The sequence below is a fragment of the Ambystoma mexicanum genome, chromosome 5q (assembly GCF_040938575.1).
Source record: "Ambystoma mexicanum isolate Mex_15411 chromosome 5q, UKY_AmexF1_1, whole genome shotgun sequence".
NCBI classification, from domain to species: Eukaryota; Metazoa; Chordata; class Amphibia; order Caudata; family Ambystomatidae; genus Ambystoma; species Ambystoma mexicanum.
In genome coordinates this window covers 426949273-426974325 of record NC_090933.1, presented here as the reverse complement: position 1 = coordinate 426974325, position 25053 = coordinate 426949273, and positions in this window count along the sequence as shown.

Sequence of the window (25053 nt, the reverse complement as noted above, 5' to 3'; positions counted from 1 at the left end):
CACTCCCGTCTCATGCCCTGTGTCTCTCTCCTGTTGCCCCCACCCCCTGGTCATGCCCTTGGTCTCCCTTCTGTTGCCCCCCACCCCCTGGTCATGCCCCGTGTCTCCCTGCTGTTGCCCCCCACCCCCCGCTCATGCTCCGTGTCTCTCTCCTGTTACCCCCCACCCCCTCTCATGCCCCGTGTCTCTCTCCTGTTGCCCTCCACCCCCGGTCATGCCCCATGTCTCCCTCGTGTTCCCCCCACCCCCGCTCATGCCCCGTGTTTCCCTCGTGTTCCCCCCGCTCATGCCCCGTGTCTCCCTGCTGTGGCTCCCCACCCCCCGCTCATGCCCGTGTCTCTCTCATGTTGCCCCCCACACCCCACTCATGCCCCGTGTCTCTCTCCTGTTGCCCTCCACCCCCGGTCATGCCCCATGTCTCCCTCCTGTTGCCCCCCACCCCCAGCTCATGCCCTGTGTCTCTCTTCTGTTACCCCCCACCCTCCTCTCATGCCCCGTGTCTCTCTCCTGTTGCCCCCACCCCCGCTCATGCCCCTGTCTCTCTCCTGTTACCCCCACCCCCTCTCATGCCCCGTGTCTCCCTCGTGTTCCCCCCACCCCTGCTCATGCCCCGTGTCTCCCTGCTGTTGCCCCCCACCCCTCTCTCATGCCCCATGTCTCTCTCCTGTTGCCCCCGGTCATGCCCCGTGTCTCCCTGCTGTTGCACCCCACCGCCGCTCATGCCCCGTGTCTCTCTCCTGTTACCCCCCACCCCCCTCTCATGCCCCATGGTTCCCTCGTGTTCCCACCACCCGCCGCTCATGCCCCGTGTCTCTCTCATGTTGCCCCCCACTCATGCCTCGTCTCTCTCTCCTTTTGCCCCCAACCCCCTCTCATGCCCCGTGTCTCTCTCCTGTTGCCCCCACCCCCCTCTCATGCTCGTTTCTCACCACCCCCGCTCATGCCCCATGTCTCCCTGCTGTTGCTCCCCGCTCATGCCCCGTGTCTCTCTCCTGTTACCCCCACCCCCTCTCATGCCCCGTGTCTCCCTCGTGTTCCCCCACCCCCCGCTCATGTCCCGTGTCTCCCTGCTGTGGCTCCCCACCCCCCGCTCATGCCCTGTGTCTCTCTCATGTTGCCCCCCACCCCCGCTCATGCCCCGTGTCTCTCTCCTTTTGCCCCCCACTCCGCTCTCATGCCCCGTGTCTCTCTCCTGTTGCCCTCCACCCCCGGTCATGCCCCTTGTCTCCCTCCTGTTGCCCCCCACCCCCTGCTCATGCCCCGTGTCTCTCTTCTGTTACCCCCCACCCCCCTCTCATGCCCCGTGTCCCCCTCGTGTTCCCCCCACCCCCGCTCATGCCCTGTGTCTCCCTGCTGTTGCCCCCCCACCCCCGCTCATGCCCATGTCTCCCTGCTGTTGCCCCCCCGCTCATGCCCCGTGTCTGTCTCCTGTTACCCCCCACCCCCCGCTCATGCCCCATGTCTCTCTCCTGTAACCCCCCACCCCCCTCTCATGCCCCGTGTCTCTCTCCTGTTGCCCCCACTCCCTGGTCATGCCCTGTGTCTCCCTGCTGTTGCCCCCCACCCCCTCTCATGCCACGTGTCTCTCTCATGTTACCCCCACCCCCCTCTCATGCCCTGTGTCTCTCTCCTGTTGCCCCCATCCCCTGGTCATGCCCTGTGTCTACATTCTGTTGCCCCCCACCCCCTGGTCATGCCCCGTGTCTCCCTGCTGTTGCCCCCCACCCCCCGCTCATGCCCCGTGTCTCTCTCCAGTTACCCCCCACCCCCTCTCATGCCCCGTGTCTCCCTCGTGTTCCCCCCACCCCCGCTCATGCCCCGTGTCTCCCTGCTGTTGCCCCCCACCCCCCGCTCATGCCCTGTGTCTCTCTCATGTTGCCCCCACCTGCCGCTCATGCCCCGTGTCTCTCTCCTTTTGCCCCCCACCCCTCTCTCATGCCCCGTGTCTCTCTCCTGTTGCCCCCCACCCCACGGTCATGCCCCGTGTCTACCTGCTGTTGCCCCCCACCCTCTCTCATGCCCCATGTCTCTCTCCTGTTGCCCCCGGTCATGCCCCGTGTCTCCCTGCTGTTGCACCCCACCGCCGCTCATGCCCCGTGTCTCTCTCCTGTTACCCCCCACCCCCCTCTCATGCCCCATGGTTCCCTCGTGTTCCCACCACCCGCCGCTCATGCCCCGTGTCTCTCTCATGTTGCCCCCCACTCATGCCTCGTCTCTCTCTCCTTTTGCCCCCAACCCCCTCTCATGCCCCGTGTCTCTCTCCTGTTGCCCCCACCCCCCTCTCATGCTCGTTTCTCACCACCCCCCGCTCATGCCCCATGTCTCCCTGCTGTTGCTCCCCGCTCATGCCCCGTGTCTCTCTCCTGTTACCCCCACCCCCTCTCATGCCCCGTGTCTCCCTCGTGTTCCCCCACCCCCCGCTCATGTCCCGTGTCTCCCTGCTGTGGCTCCCCACCCCCCGCTCATGCCCTGTGTCTCTCTCATGTTGCCCCCCACCCCCGCTCATGCCCCGTGTCTCTCTCCTTTTGCCCCCCACTCCGCTCTCATGCCCCGTGTCTCTCTCCTGTTGCCCTCCACCCCCGGTCATGCCCCTTGTCTCCCTCCTGTTGCCCCCCACCCCCTGCTCATGCCCCGTGTCTCTCTTCTGTTACCCCCCACCCCCCTCTCATGCCCCGTGTCCCCCTCGTGTTCCCCCCACCCCCGCTCATGCCCTGTGTCTCCCTGCTGTTGCCCCCCCACCCCCGCTCATGCCCATGTCTCCCTGCTGTTGCCCCCCCGCTCATGCCCCGTGTCTGTCTCCTGTTACCCCCCACCCCCCGCTCATGCCCCATGTCTCTCTCCTGTAACCCCCCACCCCCCTCTCATGCCCCGTGTCTCTCTCCTGTTGCCCCCACTCCCTGGTCATGCCCTGTGTCTCCCTGCTGTTGCCCCCCACCCCCTCTCATGCCACGTGTCTCTCTCATGTTACCCCCACCCCCCTCTCATGCCCTGTGTCTCTCTCCTGTTGCCCCCATCCCCTGGTCATGCCCTGTGTCTACATTCTGTTGCCCCCCACCCCCTGGTCATGCCCCGTGTCTCCCTGCTGTTGCCCCCCACCCCCCGCTCATGCCCCGTGTCTCTCTCCAGTTACCCCCCACCCCCTCTCATGCCCCGTGTCTCCCTCGTGTTCCCCCCACCCCCGCTCATGCCCCGTGTCTCCCTGCTGTTGCCCCCCACCCCCCGCTCATGCCCTGTGTCTCTCTCATGTTGCCCCCACCTGCCGCTCATGCCCCGTGTCTCTCTCCTTTTGCCCCCCACCCCTCTCTCATGCCCCGTGTCTCTCTCCTGTTGCCCCCCACCCCACGGTCATGCCCCGTGTCTACCTGCTGTTGCCCCCCACCCTCGCTCATGCCCCGTGTCTCTCTCCTGTTACCCCCCAGCCCCCCTCTCATGCCCCATGTCTCCCTCGTGTTCCCACCACCCCCGCTCATGCCCCGTGTCGCTCTTATGTTGCCCCCACGCATGCCTTGTGTCCCTCTCCTTTTGCCCCCAACCCCCTCTCATGCCCCGTGTCTCTCTCCCGTTGCTCCCCACCCCCGCTCATGCCCCGTGTCTCTCTCCTTTTGCCCCCCACTCCGCTCTCATGCCCCGTGTCTCTCTCCTGTTGCCCTCCACCCCCGGTCATGCCCCTTGTCTCCCTCCTGTTGCCCCCACCCCCTGCTCATGCCCCGTGTCTCTCTTCTGTTACCCCCACGCCCCTCTCATGCCCCGTGTCCCCCTCGTGTTCCCCCCACCCCCGCTCATGCCCCGTGTCTCCCTGCTGTTGCCCCCCCACCCTGCTCATGCCCGTGTCTCCCTGCTGTTGCCCCCCACCCCCGCTCATGCCCGTGTCTGTCTCCTGTTACCCCCCACCCCCCGCTCATGCCCCGTGTCTCTCTCCTGTAACCCCCCACCCCCTCTCATGCCCCGTGTCTCTCTCCTGTTGCCCCCACTCCCTGGTCATGCCCTGTTTCTCTCTGCTGTTGCCCCCCACCCCCCTCTCATGCCCCGTGTCTCTCTCCTGTTACCCCCCACTCCCGTCTCATGCCCTGTGTCTCTCTCCTGTTGCCCCCACCCCCTGGTCATGCCCTTGGTCTCCCTTCTGTTGCCCCCCACCCCCTGGTCATGCCCCGTGTCTCCCTGCTGTTGCCCCCCACCCCCCGCTCATGCTCCGTGTCTCTCTCCTGTTACCCCCCACCCCCTCTCATGCCCCGTGTCTCTCTCCTGTTGCCCTCCACCCCCGGTCATGCCCCATGTCTCCCTCGTGTTCCCCCCACCCCCGCTCATGCCCCGTGTTTCCCTCGTGTTCCCCCCGCTCATGCCCCGTGTCTCCCTGCTGTGGCTCCCCACCCCCCGCTCATGCCCCGTGTCTCTCTCATGTTGCCCCCCACACCCCTCTCATGCCCCGTGTCTCTCCCCTGTTGCCCTCCACCCCCGGTCATGCCCCATGTCTCCCTCCTGTTGCCCCCCACCCCCAGCTCATGCCCTGTGTCTCTCTTCTGTTACCCCCCACCCTCCTCTCATGCCCCGTGTCTCTCTCCTGTTGCCCCCCACCCCCGCTCATGCCCCTGTCTCTCTCCTGTTACCCCCACCCCCTCTCATGCCCCGTGTCTCCCTCGTGTTCCCCCCACCCCCGCTCATGCCCCGTGTCTCCCTGCTGTTGCCCCCCACCCCTCTCTCATGCCCCGTGTCTCTCTCCTGTTGCCCCCGGTCATGCCAGTGTCTCCCTGCTGTTACCCCCCACCCCCCTCTCATGCCCCATGTCTCCCTCGTGTTCCCACCACCCCCCGCTCATGCCCTGTGTCTCTCTCATGTTGCCCCCCACTCATGCCTCGTGTCTCTCTCTTTTTGCGGCCAACCCCCTCTCATGCCCCGTGTCTCTCTCCTGTTGCCCCCACCCCCCTCTCATGCTCGTGTCTCCCTCATGTTCCCCCCACCCCCCGCTCATGCCCCGTGTCTCCCTGCTGTTGCTCCCCGCTCATGCCCTGTGTCTCTCTCCTGTTACCCCCACCCCCCTCTCATGCCCCGTGTCTCCCTCGTGTTCCCCCACCCCTGCTTATGTCCCGTGTCTCCCTGCTGTGGCTCCCCACCCCCCGCTCATGCCCCGTGTCTCTCTCATGTTGCCCCACACCCCCGCTCATGCCTCGTGTCTCTCTCCTTTTGCCCCCCACTCCGCTCTCATGCCCCGTGTCTCTCTCCTGTTCCCCTCCACCCCCGGTCATGCCCCTTGTCTCCCTCCTGTTGCCCCCCACCCCCCGCTCATGCCCCGTGTCTCTCTTCTGTTACCCCCCACCCCCCACACATGCCCCGTGTCCCCCTCGTGTTCCCCCCACCCCCGCTCATGCCCCGTGTCTCCTTGCTGTTGCCCCCCCACCCCCGCTCATGCCCGTGTCTCCCTGCTGTTGCCCCCCACCCCCGCTCATGCCCCGTGTCTGTCTCCTGTTACCCCCCGCCCCCCGCTCATGCCCCGTGTCTCTTTCATGTTGCCCCCACCTGCCGCTCATGCCCCGTGTCTCTCTCCTTTTGCCCCCCACCCCTCTCTCATGCCCCGTGTCTCTCTCCTGTTGCCCCCCACCCCACGGTCATGCCCCGTGTCTCCCTGCTGTTGCCTCCCACCCTCGCTCATGCCCCGTGTCTCTCTCCTGTTACCCCCCAGCCCCCTCTCATGCCCCATGTCTCCCTCGTGTTCACACCACCCCCACTCATGCCCCGTGTCTCTCTCATGTTGCCCCCACTCATGCCTCGTGTCTCTCTCCTTTTGCCCCCAACCCCCTCTCATGCCCCGTGTCTCTCTCCTGTTGCCCCCACCCCCCTCTCATGCCCCGTGTCTCCCTCGTGTTCCCCCCACCCCCCGCTCATGCCCCGTGTCTCCCTGCTGTTGCTCCCCGCTCATGCCCTGTGTCTCTCTCCTGTTACCCCCACCCTCCTCTCATGCCCCCTGTCTCCCTGCTGTTGCCCCCCACCCCCGCTCATGCCCGTGTCTCTCTCCTGTTACCCCCCACCCCCTCTCATGCCCCGTGTCTCCCTCGTGTTCCCCCCACCCCCGCTCATGCCCCGTGTCTCCCTGCTGTTGCCCCCCACCCCCGCTCATGCCCCGTGTCTCTCTCATGTTGCCCCCACCCGCCGCTCATGCCCCGTGTCTCTCTCCTTTTTCCCCCCACCCCTCTCTCATGCCCCGTGTCTCTCTCCTGTTGCCCCCCCTGTCATGCCCCGTGTCTCCCTGCTGTTGCACCCCACCGCCGCTCATGCCCCATGTCTCTCTCCTGTTACCCCCCACCCCCCTCTCATGCCCCATGTCTCCCTCGTGTTCCCACCACCCGCCGCTCATGCCCCGTGTCTCTCTCATGTTGCCCCCCACTCATGCCTCGTGTCTCTCTCCTTTTGCCCCCAACCCCCTCTCATGCCCCGTGTCTCTCTTCTGTTGCCCCCACCCCCCTCTCATGCTCGTGTCTCCCCACCCCCCGCTCATGCCCCATGTCTCCCTGCTGTTGCTCCCCGCTCATGCCCCGTGTCTCTCTCCTGTTACCCCCACCCCCCTCTCATGCCCCGTGTCTCCCTCGTGTTCCCCCACCCCCCGCTCATCTCCCGTGTCTCCCTGCTGTGGTTCCCCACCCCCCGCTCATGCCCTGTGTCTCTCTCATGTTGCCCCCCACCCCCCCTCATGCCCCGTGTCTCTCTCCTTTTGCCCCCCACTCCGCTTCCATGCCCCGTGTCTCTCTCCTGTTGCCCTCCACCCCTGGTCATGCCCCTTGTCTACCTCCTGTTGCCCCCCACCCCCCGCTCATGCCCCGTGTCTCTCTTCTGTTACCCCCCACCACCCTCTCATGCCCCGTGTCCCCCTCGTGTTCCCCCCACCCCCGCTCATGCCCCGTGTCTCCCTGCTGTTGCCCCCCCACCCCCGCTCATGCCCGTGTCTCCCTGCTGTTGCCCCCCACCCCCGCTCATCCCCCGTGTCTGTCTCCTGTTACCCCCCACCCCCTGCTCATGCCCCGTGTCTCCCTCCTGTTACCCCCCACCCCCTCTCATGCCCCGTGTCTCCCTCGTGTTCCCCCCACACCCGCTCATGCCCCGTTTCTCCCTGCTGTTGCCCCCCACCCCCTGCTCATGCCCCGTGTCTCTCTCATGTTGCCCCCACCTGCCGCTCATGCCCCGTGTCTCTCTCCTTTTGCCCCCCACCCCTCTCTCATGCCCGTGTCTCTCTCCTGTTGCCCCCCACCCCACGGTCATGCCCCGTGTCTACCTGCTGTTGCCCCCCACCCTCGCTCATGCCCCGTGTCTCTCTCCTGTTACCCCCCAGCCCCCTCTCATGCCCCATGTCTCCCTCGTGTTCCCACAACCCCCGCTCATGCCCCATGTCTCTCTCATGTTGCCCCATTCATGCCTTGTGTCTCTCTCCTTTTGCCCCCAACCCCCTCTCATGCCCCGTGTCTCTCTCCTTTTGCCCCCCACTCCGCTCTCATGCCCCGTGTCTCTCTCCTGTTGCCCCCCACCCCCCGCTCATGCCCCGTGTCTCTCTTCTGTTACCCCCCACCCCCCCTCTCATGCCCCGTGTCCCCCTCGTGTTCCCCCCACCCCCGGTCATGCCCCTTGTCTCCCTCCTGTTGCCCCCCACCGCCCCGCTCATGCCCCGTGTCTGTCTTCTGTTACCCCCCAACCCCCTCTCATGCCCCGTGTCCCCCTCGTGTTCCCCCCACCCCCGCTCATGCCCCGTGTCTCCCTGCTGTTGCCCCCCCACCCCCGCTCATGCCTGTGTCTCCCTGCTGTTGCCCCCCACCCCCGCTCATGCCCCGTGTCTATCTCCTGTTACCCCCCACCCCCCGCTCATGCCCCGTGTCTCTCTCCTGTAACCCCCCACCCCCTTCTCATGCCCCGTGTCTCTCTCCTGTTGCCCCCACTCCCTGGTCATGCCCTGTGTCTCACTGCTGTTGCCCCCCACCCCCCTCTCATGCCCCGTGTCTCTCTCCTGTTACCCCCCACCCCCTCTCATGCCCTGTGTCTCTCTCCTGTTGCCCCCACCCCCTGGTCATGCCCTGTGTCTCCCTTCTGTTGCCCCCCCACCCCCTGGTCATACCCCGTGTCTCCCTGCTGTTGCCCCCCACCCCCCGCTCATGCCCCGTGTCTCTCTCCTGTTACCCCCCACCCCCTCTCATGCCCTGTGTCTCCCTAGTGTTCCCCCCACCCCCGCTCATGCCCCGTGTTTCCCTGCTGTTGCCCCCCACCCCCCGCTCATGCCCCGTGTTTCTCTCATGTTACCCCCACCTGCCGCTCATGCCCCGTGTCTCTCTCCTTTTGCCCCCCACCCCTCTCTCATGCCCCGTGTCGCTCTCCTGTTGCCCCCCACCCCACGGTCATGCCCCGTGTCTACCTGCTGTTGCCCCCCACCCTCGCTCATGCCCCGTGTCTCTCTCCTGTTACCCCCCAGCCCCCTCTCATGCCCCATGTCTCCCTCGTGTTCCCACCACCCCCGCTCATGCCCCGTGTCTCTCTCATGTTGCCCCCACTCATGCCTCGTGTCTCTCTCCTGTTGCCCCCACCCCCTCTCATGCCCCATGTCTCCCTCGTGTTCCCCCCCACCCCCCGCTCATGCCCCGTGTCTCCCTGCTGTTGCTCCCCGCTCATGCTCTGTGTCTCTCTCCTGTTACCCCCACCCCCTCTCATGCCCTGTGTCTCCCTCGTGTTCCCCCCACCCCCCGCTCATGTCCCGTGTCTCCCTGCTGTGGCTCCCCACCCCCCGCTCATGCCCCGTGTCTCTCTCATGTTGCCCCCCACCCCCCGCTCATGCCCCGTGTCTCTCTCCTTTTGCCCCCCACCCCCCTCTCATGCCCCGTGTCTCTCTCCTGTTGCCCTCCACCCCCGGTCATGCCCCTTGTCTCCCTCCTGTTGCCCCCCACCCCCTGCTCATGCCCCGTGTCTCTCTTCTGTTACCCCCCGCCCCCCTCTCATGCCCCGTGTCCCCCTCGTGTTCCCCCCACCCCCGCTCATGCCCCGTGTCTCCCTGCTGTTGCCCCCCACCCCCGCTCATGCCCGTGTCTCCCTGCTGTTGCCCCCCACCCACCGCTCATGCCCCGTGTCTGTCTCCTGTTACCCCCACCCCCTCTCATGCCCCGTGTCTCCCTCGTGTTCCCCCCACCCCCGCTCATGCCCCGTGTCTCCCTGCTGTTGCCCCCCACCCCCCGCTCATGCCCCGTGTCTCTCTCATGTTGCCCCCACCTGCCGCTCATGCCCCGTGTCTCTCTCCTTTTGCCCCCCACCCCTCTCTCATGCCCCGTGTCTCTCTCCTGTTGCCCCCCACCCCACGGTCATGCCCCGTGTCTCCCTGCTGTTGCCCCCCACCCTCGCTCATGCCCCGTGTCTCTCTCCTGTTACCCCCCAGCCCCCTGTCATGCCCCATGTCTCCCTCGTGTTCCCACCACCCCCGCTCATGCCCCGTGTCTCTCTCATGTTGCCCCCACTCATGCCTCGTGTCTCTCTCCTTTTGCCCCCAACCCCCTCTCATGCCCCGTGTCTCTCTCCTGTTGCCCCCACCCCCTCTCATGCCCCGTGTCTCCCTTGTGTTCCCCCCACCCCCTGCTCATGCCCCGTGTCTCCCTGCTGTTGCTCCCCGCTCATGCCCTGTGTCTCTCTCCTGTTACCCCCACCCCCCTCTCATGCCCTGTGTCTCCCTCGTGTTCCCCCCACCCCCTGCTCATGTCCCGTGTCTCCCTGATGTGGCTCCCCACCCCCCGCTCATGCCCCGTGTCTCTCTCATGTTGCCCCCCACCCCCCGCTCATGCCCCGTGTTTCTCTCCTTTTGCCCCCCACCCCCCTCTCATGCCCCGTGTCTCTCTCCTGTTGCCCTCCACCCCCCGCTCATGCCCCGTGTCTCTCTCCTTTTGCCCCCCACCCCCCTCTCATGCCCCGTGTCTCTCTCCTGTTGCCCTCCACCCCCCGCTCATGCCCCGTGTCTCTCTCCTTTTGCCCCCCACCCCTCTCTCATGCCCTGTGTCTCTCTCATGTTGCCCCCCACTCATGCCTCGTGTCTCTCTCCTTTTGCCCCCAACCCCCTCTCATGCCCCATGTCTCCCTCATGTTCCCCCCACCCCCCGCTCATGCCCCGTGTCTCACTGCTGTTGCTCCCCGTTCATGCACCGTGTCTCTCTCCTGTTACCCCCACCCCCCGCTCATGTCCCGTGTCTCCCTGCTGTGGCTCCCCACCCCCCGCTCATGCCCCGTGTCTCTCTCATGTTGCCCCCCACCCCCGCTCATGCCCCGTGGCTCTCTCCTTTTGCCCCTCACTCCCCTCTCATGCCCCGTGTCTCTCTCCTGTTGCCCTCCACCCCCGGTCATGCCCCTTGTCTCCCTCCTGTTGCCCCCCACCCCCCGCTTATGCCCCGTGTCTCTCTTCTGTTACCCCCCACCCCCTCTCATGCCCCGTGTCTCCCTCGTGTTCCCCCCACCCCCGCTCATGCCCCGTGTCTCCCTGCTGTTGCCCCCCACCCCCGCTCATGCCCGTGTCTCCCTGCTGTTGCCCCCCACCCCCCGCTCATGCCCCGTGTCTGTCTCCTGTTACTCCCCACCCCCCGCTCATGCCCCGTGTCTCTCTCCTGTAACCCCCCACCCCCCTCTCATGCCCTTTGTCTCTCTCCTGTTGCCCCCACCCCCTGGTCATGCCCTGTGTCTCCCTGCTGTTGCCCCCCACCCCCCTCTCATGCCCCGTGTCTCTCTCCTGTTACCCCCCACCCCCCTCTCATGCCCTGTGTCTCTCTCCTGTTGCCCCCACCCCCTGGTCATGCCCTGTGTCTCCCTTCTGTTGCCCCCACCCCCTGGTCATGCCCCGTGTCTCCTTGCTGTTGCCCCCCACCCCCGCTCATGCCCCGTGTCTCTCTCCTGTTACCCCCAACCCCCTCTCATGCCCCGTGTCTCCCTCGTGTTCCCCCCACCCCCGCTCATGCCCCGTGTCTCCCTGCTGCTGCCCCCCACCCCATGCTCATGTTCCATGTCTCTCTCATGTTGCCCCCCACCCCCCGCTCATGCCCCGTGTCTCTCTCCTGTTACCCCCACCCCCTCTCATGCCCCTTGTCTCTCTCCTGTTGGTCTCACCCCCCGGTCATGCCCCGTGTCTCTCTCCTGTTGCCCCCCCTCGGTCATGCCCCTTGTCTCCCTCCCGTTGCCCCCCACCCCCCAGTCATGCCCCGTGTCTACCTCCTGTTGCCCCACACCCCCCCTCTCATGCCCAGTGTCTCCCTCGTGTTCCCCCCACCCCCCAATCATGCCCCGTGTCTCCCTGCTGTTGCCCCACACCCCCCCTCTCATGCCCAGTGTCTCCCTCGTGTTCCCCCCACCCCCCAATCATGCCCCGTGTCTCCCTGCTGTTGCCCCCCACACCCCGCTCATGCCCCGTGTCTCTCTCCTGTTACCCCCCGCTCATGCCCCGTGTCTCCCTGCTGTTGCCCCCCACCCCCCGCTCATGCCCCATGTGCTGTTGTCCCACCCCCCGCTCATGCTCCCTGTCTCCCTCCTGTTACCCCCACCCCCCGCTCATGCCCCGTGTATCTCTCCTGTTACCCCTACGCCCTTCTCATGCCCTGTGTCTCCCTCCTGGTCCCCCCTACCCATGCCCTGTTGTGTTCTCTTTATACACTCTGCCTTCCCTTTCCACGGTGTCCATCTTGATAAAAGATTTTCCTTCCTACACCGGGACGCTGGCAGATGTTCCGGTTTGGGAAGTAAAATCTTTTTTTTACCACCCCAGGTTCCCACTTTGAGAACCTAGGATGCTAGTGGTCTTCATCCATTGAAAAGGATGTTATGGTTACGTTGCACTAATAAAAAACTATGAAATTCAATTAAAGAAAAATTGTTAAAGGGATGTTATGGTTAAGTTGCACTAATAAAAAACTATGAGATTCAATGAAAAAACGTTGCTAAAGGGACATTATGGTTAAGTTGCACTAATAAAACCTATGAAAATCAATGAAAACACTTTGTCAAAGGGACGTTATGGTTAAGTTGCGCTATTAAAAACCTATGAAATGCAGTGAAAAAATGTTAAAGGGACGTTATGGTTAAGTTGCACTACTAAAAACCTATGAAATTCAGTGAAAAAACTTTGTTAAAGGGACGTTATGGTTAAGTTGCACTAATAAAAACCTATGAAATTCAGTGAAAAAACTCTGTTAAAGGGACGTTATGGTTCCAAGTAAAACCGAAAAACCCTTGAAATTTGCCAGTTATGGTAAGCTCAGCAACCATAACTCATGCCACCACCGTGCACTGCTAAGCCTAACACCCAGGACATCAAAGATGACATTACAAATGTCATTGATGACGTTCAGAGCTATGTAGAGCATTGACTATGTAAACATCTAAATAAAGGGATTTCTACCAAGTGGTAAAATAAAAAAAAAACTCAAGGACAATGCTCAAAATAGCAGCTTACCAGAGACCAGAAGTGAACGGTAGATAACTTTTATCCCATTGCTATATATATATATAGTACAAAAATGTGAAAAGGAGAATATGTATGCAAAGGAAACTCAGTGTTCAAATATAACGAATAAATGTGGCTGAGCCAGCTCTCCTCCCCACGTTGGACAGCACGGAGTAAGGCGGAACCTATAGGCAAGGCGACATAGGCACTTTAGGGCTAAAACCATTCCCAGCTCAGTGCTGCAACCTCTGGATTTGAACAGCAAGGATACTTCTGCGACGATAATACCCCAGAGAGCTTTGATCCCTCCCCTGGAATTAACGGATGAAGACCTCCTAAATAGTACACCTTTACTAAGTGCCAATAATGGAACTATAAACAGTGGTGCTTGACTACAATTTGCGGCGGACTCTGCAGACAAAGTAAATAGCACTATTCTAGTGCATCAAACAGACCCCTTAGAGATTGAGAAAGAAAGCACATTGGGAGGGGAACAACTATACTCTCGGTGGCAAAATGTGCAGAAGTTAAGGATTCTGAGACTCCAACCAACATGTAAACAAAGCGCGGAAGCTGCAAACTAACACACAGATTGTGGCACAGACTGAGGCAACCCAAATCGTAAGCCCTGACATGTGTGAGGTAAATAGACCTGGTGAGACTCTGAGGGAAGAAGCCTCCCCGGTTGCCACAATCCTTTTACAACAGTCCCTGGGTGTTCGTTCTGCAAATGGGAGACGTCACACAAACTAAAGACCCTGGCTTCAGGATTCCAGTAAAAATCTGTCCCAAGCTGCAAGCATCACCAAAGATATTGCCTCTTTGGCCCTAAAAGTGTGGTGAAGCTCTGACTTTAATCAAGGGCAAGGTCAGGTGGCACAGGTTAGTGACGCCTCTGGAGGAAGACAATTCAATACCAGCCAAAAAACAAAGCCTGGGAAATGGTGATCTCCAAGCCCTGTGGAGGAGCCGTCTTTTAGAATCAGTTGAACTAAATAAAAATGGAGAGTCCCAATCTGCAAAGAGCCGAGGAAGGTGGGACATCTACGGCAGGAAGGACCTCTCCAATGAATCTGACTCCTCTGATTCGGAGTACATTGAAATTTGTGACTGGGAACAAGAGGAAAGGAGAAAATGATTAAAAAATCGTCATTCTAAGACTCAAAAATATAAGCATCCTGCTGAGGATTAAACCAGCCAACCAGTCAGGCCAATAAATATGCAAGCATCAATCCGCTCAGCAGTCACAATAACCTTTGCACCCTATCTTAAATTACATGAAAATCTGAGCGAAAACTATAAAGGCCAGTCGACCCTGATTGCCCTGATGAATTCCAAACTAATCTTTGTGGAATCCTTCATAGAATCTATGCGAGAGAAGAAAGGAAGAGAAAAAGAAATGGAAGGTGTTATCCTCAAATCTTGAATCGATCTGTTGCAAGACGCTAAATCAGACAAGCATATCTTTCTAGATGGTGTCTGAGGAATTGCCTCTTGGCCAAACAATCAACAATGCAAAAAAAAGGACTCCTTAATGATCGCAAATAATGCGGACGACTCTGGTGGGAAATCGGCCCCAAGCGCCCCAGATTTTTGTTAAACCTTAAATGAAGGGGCAAGATCAACTGGCGGCATTGATATTGAGTGGCAAACTGAAAAGGAGCAGGAAAACTGCCCATCGACTAGTCATCCACCTGAAACCTACATAACACAGAAGGCCACAATAATTAGTACCATGGTGCATAGTGAGGCTGGTACATCGATCCCTGCAGATGACCATAATTTGGGGTCACCACTGCTGCCTAGTGACAAGGAAAAAGAAAAGAATAACCCTGTCTCCATATTTGAACAAGTAAAAAAGTAAAAAAAGGTGATAAATGTGAGTGGGTTTGGCAAACAAGCTAGGAAATGAAAAAACATCAAGAAATCGAGGCAAGGTAAACCTTGTGGCTACATATGTTTCCTAAGAAAATGTTATGTCCATCTAGTGCCTAAGCCATTACGAAAGGACCAGCTGGGTGTAAACAAAACTGGCAAGGGGCAAGCTAAATCCCCAGAGAAGTTAAATTCCCCCAAGAGTTTCAGACGTAAGTAAGATCAAGATGAGGAATCTGAGGTGAGCATATTAAAGCTACTCGACTTGCCAGTTTATAAAGATGAGGATCAACCTGACTAGGAGGACCAAGTGAGGAGGTTTCAGGTCTTCCATCCTGAAGAGGTGGAGGGTGAGGGGCCCCTTACATTAGGGGTTTCCACAAATTCCCCACCCTTTCTTACTGTGATTGCAAAATGGGAGATATTGAGGCCTGGGACTACGTCAGGTGCTTACTCTCAGCCACAGGTGATTTTAATGAAGGAATTACTAAAAAAAACAAAATATGATCATCTTTCCTGTGGTCTGGAGACCCAAGGTTGAGGGAGGATATCCCCCGACCAGAGAAATCTGAAAAACTCAACTACAAGGAAAAAAATAAAAATGAAGTGGCTTGGGATCAGAACCTTACCATTACTTTGGAGAGAATCCTGAGAGCGGATGACGGCCTAATCTTAAATAGATCAAACCTAATGACTCTCCTCCATCATATACCACGGTTGAGAGTCATACACACGGACAATATCAAGATTGTGAGCTTTCCGGATGAGAGAACTAATGACAAGGTGACTTTATTGATGAGTTCCGTGGCGCTGACGACACTAATGATTGATGCAAATGATGACTTTCGCTCTTTGGGTTTTTACCTAAATAGGAGAGCTATTCCACAAAACCATCAGTTAAAAGGAAAGGGGGCATCTGGATTAAATCTAAGGACACGTCCCCCAGATTTGTCGACAATGTCATGCAGCACCTTAAGGGTCCCCACACATCAACTGGAAACTGGGAAACCTTATTAGTGACAAACAAAGAAAAAGGTGCTTTAAATCAGATCCAGATTACTATTCGAGAAACGGAGGTAACTGAGACCACTAATGCCAAGATGTCCCCTAAACGAATCAACTTGACCCCATTTCAAGATCCAACTTCTTGGAGCAGGCTAATAGATGCGCTAGCTATTAAAACTCACGACTCAGGCCAGAAGAATAAGTGTCAACGAAACCTGGAAATTGGGAGCTGGAACACTCGTGGATTTAGTCATCTTTTCAACGAGATGCTGCCAACAATCTCAAAATTGGATAATATGCATCCAAGAATCCTGGCTCAAAGAGCCGTCATTGCTAGATGGATATGGGGTCCATTTAAATCCAGCAAAGGGGGGTAAATGTGGCAGACCCTCATCAGGACACGTGCTAATGATAAAAAACTGATTAAATCTGAAAGTTGTGCAGGTCATAAACCGAAATCCCTATATACAGATCTTAAGGATTAAATTGGGACAAAAAAGCAGAGAAAAAACAAATTCCTGCTCTTATTAAATTTGTATTGGAATATAGAGGTTAAAGAGGGAGCCTACTTTTTTTGACTTGGTAATTGATTGGGTTGATCAGATGGCAGAGGATCACAGGAATATTCAAATTGTAAACTGTGGTCGATTTAAACGCAAATTGTTTGGATGGAGAGCAGGAGGCTAAAGGAGTAAAAACTTGGAAAAAGCAAAAGAAAAATTCTCGTTGCCAATTATGCATGGAAGAAATGGAGATAAGAGGGATTCACCGCCTAAATGGAAACATCAAGGGTGATAGACCAGCAGCACCTTTGTGGTCAAATGGAACAAAGAAGGCCACTCTGGACTATTTTCTGTATGTCATAAAACCTACTCCCAGACATAATCTCTTTGGTTGTCGAGCAGGCTCAATACAGTGATAATGACACAATCATAGTGACCATTTCAGAAATGACACAAGAAAACCACCAACAATGGAATGAACGAGTAGAAATAGAGGGAGGACGAAATAGACTGCATATTAAGCCAAAAGACATCCCTCAACTGATAAAAGAGCTGGTGGCGTGGCAACATCTGGAGCTGGGAAAGGTGGAGTATGACCAAATTCTGCTAGCCTTCAAAGAAAGCAAAGATAAACATCTAAAACCCAGATTTAAAGCAACTCATACTTACGATATGGAGGTAGCCTTACAAAAGAAGATTTTTCAGAGAAGATCTACGAGACTTGAAAAACTCAAAGTTGATAAATAAGAAGGAGCTGTTGCATAAAAGAAGACAACGATATAAGAACTGGCTCAGTCAGCAGAAAGCTAGACTCCTCCAATGAGATGCTGAGAATATGCCAAAGGCACTTAGTAACACAAATAGCAGGAATCTATGGCAATAACTAAATGATAGAGGGCGATCTCTGGGACCATGTCTACTAAATCCCATATCTGAAGAAGTATGGGTTCAACACTTCAAAAAGTTGTTTGAAGTTGTAAATAACAAACCAATGAATGTGGAATGGGAAAGGAAAGTAACTCAGAGTTGGAACATCGAATTTCAGAGAGAGGAGATTGAACTGCTTATCAAAAAAGCAAGTCGATCTCGTGCTCCAGGTCCAGACGGCATCTCCAATGCAGTCTTAAAAGCTGCCCCGGAACAGTGGGCCGAGCTATGTGAAATCATATTCAAAAGAATAATGAAGATTGGTAAAATCCCAGAATCTTGGAAAGCCGCGATAGTGGTCCCGATATTTAAGCAAAGGGACTGCCTAATTCCAACGAATCACAGGCCAATCGCGTTACTGGACGTTTTGGGAAAAATCTTCTTGATGATACTTCTAAAACGCTTGAAAGAGTGGATCGAGTTGACAAAGAATTTCCACAGTAGACAGGCTGGTTTTGTTAAAGAGGTGGGGTGCAGCCTAATATACTATTACTTGGTCTATTAAAAAAATTAGCAGGCCACAAGAAACAAAAAATATACATGGCCAGCATAGATCTACAACACGCTTTTGATAGTATAGATTGTGGCCTACTATTGCAATCTAGAGGATGCCCAAAAGATCTGCTGGCTGCTATTAAAGATATGTACTCAGGAACAAACATGCAGATTAAACTGGATCAAAAGGAGAACCTCTCAAAGAAAATTGATACTGCAAAGGGGCTAACACAAGAATGCCCGCTTGCCCCAATGTTATTCAACTTCTTCATAGAAGATTTGAAAAGAGACATGAAAGATAAAAACAACATTCCCACCAAAAAGTTAATGGAATGGAGGTAGGTAGGCTACTATATGCAGACATCTTGGTCCTTCTGGACCTGACCAAGATCAGGCTACAAAGGAAACTAAACATTCTGCAGAGATATGTGGATGAAAACAGCTTGAAAATCAACGCTACCAAATCGGAGATTATGGTATTGGGTGATGTGAGAGGAGGAAAGAAGACTAATGAAAGTTGTCTACTTGTTGAGTAATGTCTGGTGCCAGTCAAGAAAATAATATATCTCGGCACAATGCTAAGTATGGCAAAAGGAGAGAAAGCATGGATTGAGGCTTTGAAGATGAAAGTAAAAAGTCTTACTGCACTAGGTAGGGCAGTTGACAGAAGGTACGGGAAATGTTCTCTTCAACCCATCATAACCTTTTATATACAAAAAGTGTCGACTATACTTATTTTTGGGGCGGGGGCCTGTTTAGGTCTCCACCGGGAGCTTTGGGATTTCCTTGAAGGTTTCTTTTGGAAACATATTTTACATCTCCCGTTGGCAGTTCCAATAGTAGTGATTCAGCATGAATTAGGGTTAACATCATTACATGCCAAAGTAGCATGGAACACGCTATTGCTCTTCAGGAAAGCACATTTAGGTAACTGCTTCTCGCAATTTGAATTAACCAGGATGAGTAAATCAGGCACAAAGGACTGGGCTTTGAGCCAATGGAGGAATGATTTTGAATCAATGCTTAACAACTTAACATCTATTGAAATCCTATGCAAAAACCCAATGCTCGCAAAGACGATCCTTTCGGCGGACAATTGGCGAGAAAAGAACAATGTCAGCTTCTCGCACTCTCACAAAACGAAATTATGGAAATATGAATGTGACCCCAGTGTATCTGAAAAAAATCCCACATAATAAACAAAGGGATTTGCTCTTGAGATTTAGGCTTAATGTTCAGCATAACAAAACCACTCTTTAAGGTATGATAGACACCAGGGTTCAATTAAATATCGTCTGTGTGAGTCGCAGAGAGAAACTCTGAAACATTTGACTCAAAATTGAAATGTATGGAAACATTTTTGTTTTAGTGGGTTTAGATGCTGAGAAATAGTGGGAATTTGTGTATGGGGGACAAAATCAGAGAGTCAACTTTGCAACAGTTACATTTCTGGAGATTGTGTTTAAATAATTGAGGGAGAAGGAGGGGTACCGCCTCTAACCCAAGGGTACTATGACATGACTCAATGATTGGGTTAGAGAAGGTGTTACTAAAAGGAGGTAGGGGAAAAATTGGCTCTACTTTTAGTTTCTGTGTTGGGAGTGGAAATGAAATTGAATTGGATATTGGAATGAAAAAGTGAAAAGTTTGTAATTAACTAAATAAACTTAATATTCTTTTTTTTTTTTTTTAAAAAGGGTGAACTTTCTCCTCAGAAGGTAGTACATCTGAAGAATAATTGACTATTTGATGACAAGGGCCTCTAATTCCAATACAGAGTCATTTTTTAACGTGGGAAGAGTTTAAGACTAGTGAATAGGATGGGATGTTCTAATCCATCACATATTTAAGACAATACTGCTGCTAACCCTGTGAGTGAGGCATCAGTCTGTAATACGAATTCCTTTGAGAAGTCCACCTCTTTTAGTGTTGGGTTTAGGCATAATTTTTGTTTCGGGTTATTATAACACACATTATCCTCATCAGTCCAACACATTTTCTGGGGCTCTGCATTTCTTAGCTTGTCTGTCAGTGTTAGGCAGAATTATATGCAGTACCCTTTGGGAACACCACACACAATTAAGACTACAAGTGACAGTACAAATTCACCTTTCGTACAAGCCTGTACTACACAGTAAAGTGGTAGCGATGGCTGAGCAGCCAGACTTATCTCAAGTTCAAGTGAGCAGTATTAATAGTTACACAAAGGACAGCAATTACTATGATTCAAATAAACACTGACTCAAGGTTTCTGAGTAAAAGAATATACATTTATTTAAACATCTGTTATAAAACATTTCACTATTATTAAGCAGTCTAAAAATCACACTCTTAATACACCACACCACTCCCACTAGATTCTAGACAAGTTAAGCTCAAAATGAAGTGTGAGTAAAATGGCACTCCAGCAATTCAAAAAGGGAGGGAAAAACAAAGTTAGGCTAAAATTGAGCAGCACCAACAGGCAAGTAAGCAGGGCAATCTAGAAAGAGGAACTATAGTGATAGAATAAAAAAGGCTTAGGGCCAAAGTCAATAGGACAAAAGTCTTTTGCTTAAGATCACACAGTTCAGGGTAGTTCGCTGTTAAGTATTTGCCAAGAGTTACGGACGACGTTGGTCAACAGAAAAGTTTGTTTAAAGAGAAGAGACGGACAATCCTTCGTATTGGCGAAAGGTTTCACACACCTTCACCGTGGCTGGACGAAACGAACAAACCAGATTTGCACAGTACCTTTAAATGGAGAAGAAGCTGTAGCTGAGGTGGACGTTCCTGGCAGTTCCTGCAGGCTCACGGTTCCTGAAGCGACTGTCGGACTTACATGAAGTAAAAAGACTGGAGGGTCCTGCATTGCCCAGGGAAGAAACCAGCAGCAGAGCAAAGCAACGAATAAAAGGTGCGCTGCTTAAAACCCAAGCAGGGTCCGACCTTCCTGGCTATCTGGCCCACTGTAGCTCTGTACAGCAAATTCAACCAGAGGAGGGAGTCCTGGCTGCAGTTTGGGTGAACTGGTTGGTCCCACCAGCTCAGGGGAAGAAGATTCCTGGAGGATCTTATCTTGTCGTTGGAGTCTGAAGATTCGGACCTGCAGCAGGGCTTCACCGGGCGGATCATTCATTGTAGGGGTCCTCTTCTGTCAGCTCCTCATCGGTTCTTTCGTTCTAGTGGCGACTCTGTCTTTCCAGTGCCAGAAACCTGCTTTTTATGCAGTTTTCCCCCATTCACACAGCCTGGCTGTCAATCATACAGCAGGGTGGCTGTCCCGGCAGGACAGTCACCTAGCCAATCAAACAGGAGTGTGACTTGGGTTTCCAAGGGAACCCATGGCAGGGCTCCTAAAACCCCTCCCTCATATCCGGCCTACCCAGACTTTCAGGCACCTTAAGGAAGGCTTCTGTGTAGAAGCCCACGAAAGGACGGCAAACAAAGGAACCTAACCTGGTTTGGCGCGCAGAGTAAAACATGAGAAAGACATTTTTAAGAAGAAATGGCGACTAAACCCAGCCGGAACCATATACAAATGTATATGGTCTAGCAGGTTTAAGTTTGAGACTACCAAGATAGCCTAAATCACTACTAAGGTTATTTAAGATAACCGCGGTATGAAAATAGGGTAGTTACCACTGCCACCAGCCAAGTCTTGATGAAAAGGGAGCGAAACAGTGCTCCAAGAGAAACAGACAAAAAGGGATAAGTAGTAACCCTTTCCAGTACTCCATGTAAGATGGTTTGTACTGGGTATGTGGTTTTAAAGAGACTAATAAAGTCAATGGCAACTTTACATGTTCTGGTAGACCGTAGTCAGTCCCAGAAAATGGAGTCTGAGTTGGGAAGTCTAAAAGACAACCCTGTGTCACTGCACTGACGGTGCTGTGCAACACACAGTAAAAAGATGATGCCTATGGAATAGGTGAGGCTCCATAGTCCAAGAACACACAAAAAGGTAAAACACACACCGCAAAACACATGTAAGACTGGGAAAAATGGCTCACACTCTTACCAGGTGGAAAAGAATGAATCCTAGAAATCCAGCAAAGCTGCTGAGGGACTCAGTAGGTAAGGGAAATTAGCGATTCTGGAGAATTCTCCCTAACAGTCAGTCTGGCTGTTCTATCTGAAAAATGTGGGATAAACCTACGGTAATAACCAATTAACTGTAGAAATGCCCTGAGGTTTCTCTTGGTCTTGGGTGTAAGGGCATCTAGGACAGCTTTCACATTTTCTTGCTGAGGCAAAACACTGCCGTTCGCCACAAAAAGCCTAGGTATTTTACAGCCAATTGAGCCAGCTTGCATTCTGAAGGATTGGCAGTTAAACCGGCCTGTCTGAGGGTTCTCATAATAAGGTGGTCTTCCCAAGTTTTAGTATGAATGACAAAGTCGTCAATATAAGCCCTCAGAAATCAGAGTAAGGCTGTAATATCCCGTCCATAAGTCATTGGAAAGTTGCTGGGGCCCCATGCAGTCCAAAAGGGAGGACTTTGAATTAGAATAGTCCCATTGGTGTTGAGAAACATGTCTTTTCCTTATCAGGTCCATTTAAAGGTACCTACCAATAACACTTGGTTAGATCGAGGGTTGACAGGAATGTGCCATTTCCAGGTTTATCTATTAACTCATCGATGTGTGGCATAGGATAGGGATCGTAGGCCGAGATGGCGTTGACCTGCCTAAAGTCTTTGCAAAACCTCCAAGATTGATTGGGTTTAGTCACCAACACAATAGGGGAGGACCATGGACTTGAAGGGGGCTTAATCATATTTTACATCAGCATTTATTTTTTACTTCATCAATTACTATCTGTTTTTGTGCTTTTGGGAGTCTATATGGTTTCAAAGCGACCACTTTCTTCTTTGGAGTTCTGATATAATGATAAGTACTATGTACTCTCCTGGGTTTCTCACAGAATACATCAGGGAATGCCATAATAAATTTGTTCAAATCTTCTTGTCTTTGTTTAGATAGTTCTTCAGGAATAGGTTCAAAGTTGTCTATCCCCTCAGGTACCAAACATGATAATATGAAGGCGGTAGTAGCGGAAGGATTTTCATTCCACTCTTTTAGGAGATTTATGTGGTAGAAATGGGTCATTTGCCTCTATCAGGTTGGGCTATTGTATAGGTACAAGTTCCTGTTTGCTCTAGCACTTCATAGGGTCCAGGCCACTTTGAGCAAGTTTATTTTCAGAGGTAGGTAAGAGAACTAATACTTTCTGTCCCACTGAAAATTGTCTTAAATTTACCTTCTTGTCATAGGTGGATTTTTGTTGGGCTTGAGCTTTCTCCATATGAACATGGACTAGATTCTGGACGAGTTTCATGGGCTCTCGCAGTCGGGTAGCTGTCTGTGAGAGGGAATAGGTGCTTCTTCTCTCTTCTCCCAGGTCTCTCAAAGCATGTCTAGGACATCACTTCATTCTCTACACTAGAGTAACTAAAAAGGGGAGAATCTGGTAGATGCCTGAGGGGTCCTTCTTACTGCAAATAGGGCCCACAGGATCATACGATCCCAGTCCTTCCCATCCTCATCTACCAACTTTCTCAAAATCATTTTGAGGGTTTTTTTCAATCTCTCTACCAATCTGTCTGTTTGCGGGTGGTAAACTGAGGTTCTTAAGGTGGTAATGTGTAGTAATTCCTTGACTTCACCCATAAGCTTACTCATGAAGTTGGATCCCTAATCCGTTAGAAATTCCTTGGGGAAACCAAACCTAGAAAAGAATGGCAGCAGGTGTTTTAAAATTTGCTGGGTTGTGTTGTTCCGCATGCGGAAGGCTTCTGGGTACCGGGTAGCATAATCAACGATCACAAGAACATATTTATTACCCAGTCTAGAAGTTTCCAACCGTCCAATGATATCCATCCCAATTCGGGAGAACAGGATCTCTATTATCGGTAATGGGTTTTTGTCATGGTGCACGCCCCCAGACGTCAGGAGCATACCAGCCTACCCTAATTGCTGGCACCCATGGGGACCTTTAAGGCCCCAAAAGGTTGCCTCAAGACTTCCTGAAGTCAGTCCTGGTGCCGTTGGCGCCAGGCTCATATTATTCCTTCATGTAAGGCTGGTTGCAGGGAGCATGGAAACACACATAGCCCAGCCTGAAAGAACTGAGCCATACAGTCTAGCTTCGGGTGTGGCTGGATGGACTACTTTACCTGGGACTACTTGTGCAGGGTGTGGCTGGAGGAACTACTTTACCTGGGACTACTTGTGCAAGGCTATATAAACTACACCTTAAGGATATAACACACTTCTCTTTATTCTGCACTCCTGCAGCGTAACGCTCACCATGTCTGCTTAGCTCCAGTATCTGGTCTTCAGCCATGCCCGCTCTGGGAACCACGAACCTTCAGCACCTGTTGAGAAAGGAAATGAAGAGAGAACAAGAACAGCGGTTGAGTCCTTACCTGAGAGGCAGTCCTTACCTGAGAGGCAGCTTTCCCTTCTGCCGATCTCTGGAATCGTCGCATCTGCAGAAAAGAAACACAAGCATAGAGAGCCAATACTCACCCGGAGGCTGCACTCTTCCTGAAATCCATCAAAGCGGTTCACACGATCGCTGCTCCGGAGTCACACTGCACCTGCAGGACAGAAAATAAAACATCAGGTTAGTCGCGCAAGGGGAAAATAACCATTTTTAATACATTTTGACGCCGCGCTCTGGCGCTAATATTCACCTGCAGGAATACTGCTCAGCGTCGCAGAGAAGAGTCAAACCATCACCTGGCACCACCCGAAACCAAACCTGCAAAGGAATAAGCACAATGAAGAGAACTTATTAGGAACATTTAAGCAAAAACTATACCAAGAATCTATTGGCATAGAGACTTACCTACAGAGTCACAGTTGTTCAGGACTCCGCTCCAGCCCATAGGATCAGTGACGCAACTAAATCCAGAAGAGAGGCTTATGAATATTAACATTCAGTCGAAGGATGGAGAATCCGCCATTAAAACACCTAAGGCAAACTCCCACTGGTGAAAGAAGTAGTGAAACAGAGAAGACACGTGCAGACACTCATCACTCAGCCTCGTGCGACGCACGTGCAGACATTCATCGTTCAGCTTCTTGCGACGCCCCTGTGGAGACCAGGTGAGCGTAGCAGTTTTAGAAGGGCAGGTAGGGGAATATGTGAGCTGGTTTTTAGGGATATCTCACATGTCTGAATGAAGTTCTTTATGTCAGCATGGATACCTGGCCAATATCATTTCCCACTGATGTGATGTGAGCTTAGGTTTTAGAGTGTCCCCCTGTCAAATGAGAGTGTGTTCTCCAGCACGATCTTGCGATGGGTTTTGGGTATTACTAACTGAGTTTTACCTAGGCCTTCCCTGGAGGTGTCATGGTCATCGGGCCAAGGACGCAGACCTTACAGGGTCACACACACAGGCTGCCCGGGTGGACACAATCCTGGTGCCTTTGGGCCACGCTCATAGAGAACAATAAATGAGACATTCATTTGGGTCAAACATATCTTTATTATGGACATAGCACCTCCTTTCGGGTGCATCGTGTATTTAACATTGGAACTTCCATCTTTAAAGCAGCCCCACGTGCACTCTTGGGTGGGGCTACTGCTATTGGATTGCCTGGCATGTGCTGACTCGCTAGGAGTGTCAGGGTGTGGCAGGCAAGCCAAGCCTAGTGGGCGTGCCCACGATCACAGCTATATAAGCTGCTCTGATCACTGAGGCAGACGCTTCGCGTTATTCTGCACTTCCATGCAGCGTAATGCTCACCGTCGCCTGGGATTCAATGTACCTTGGAACTCCTGTCTCCTGTCTCCATACTTACCACCTGGGGATCCTCCTCTCACCTC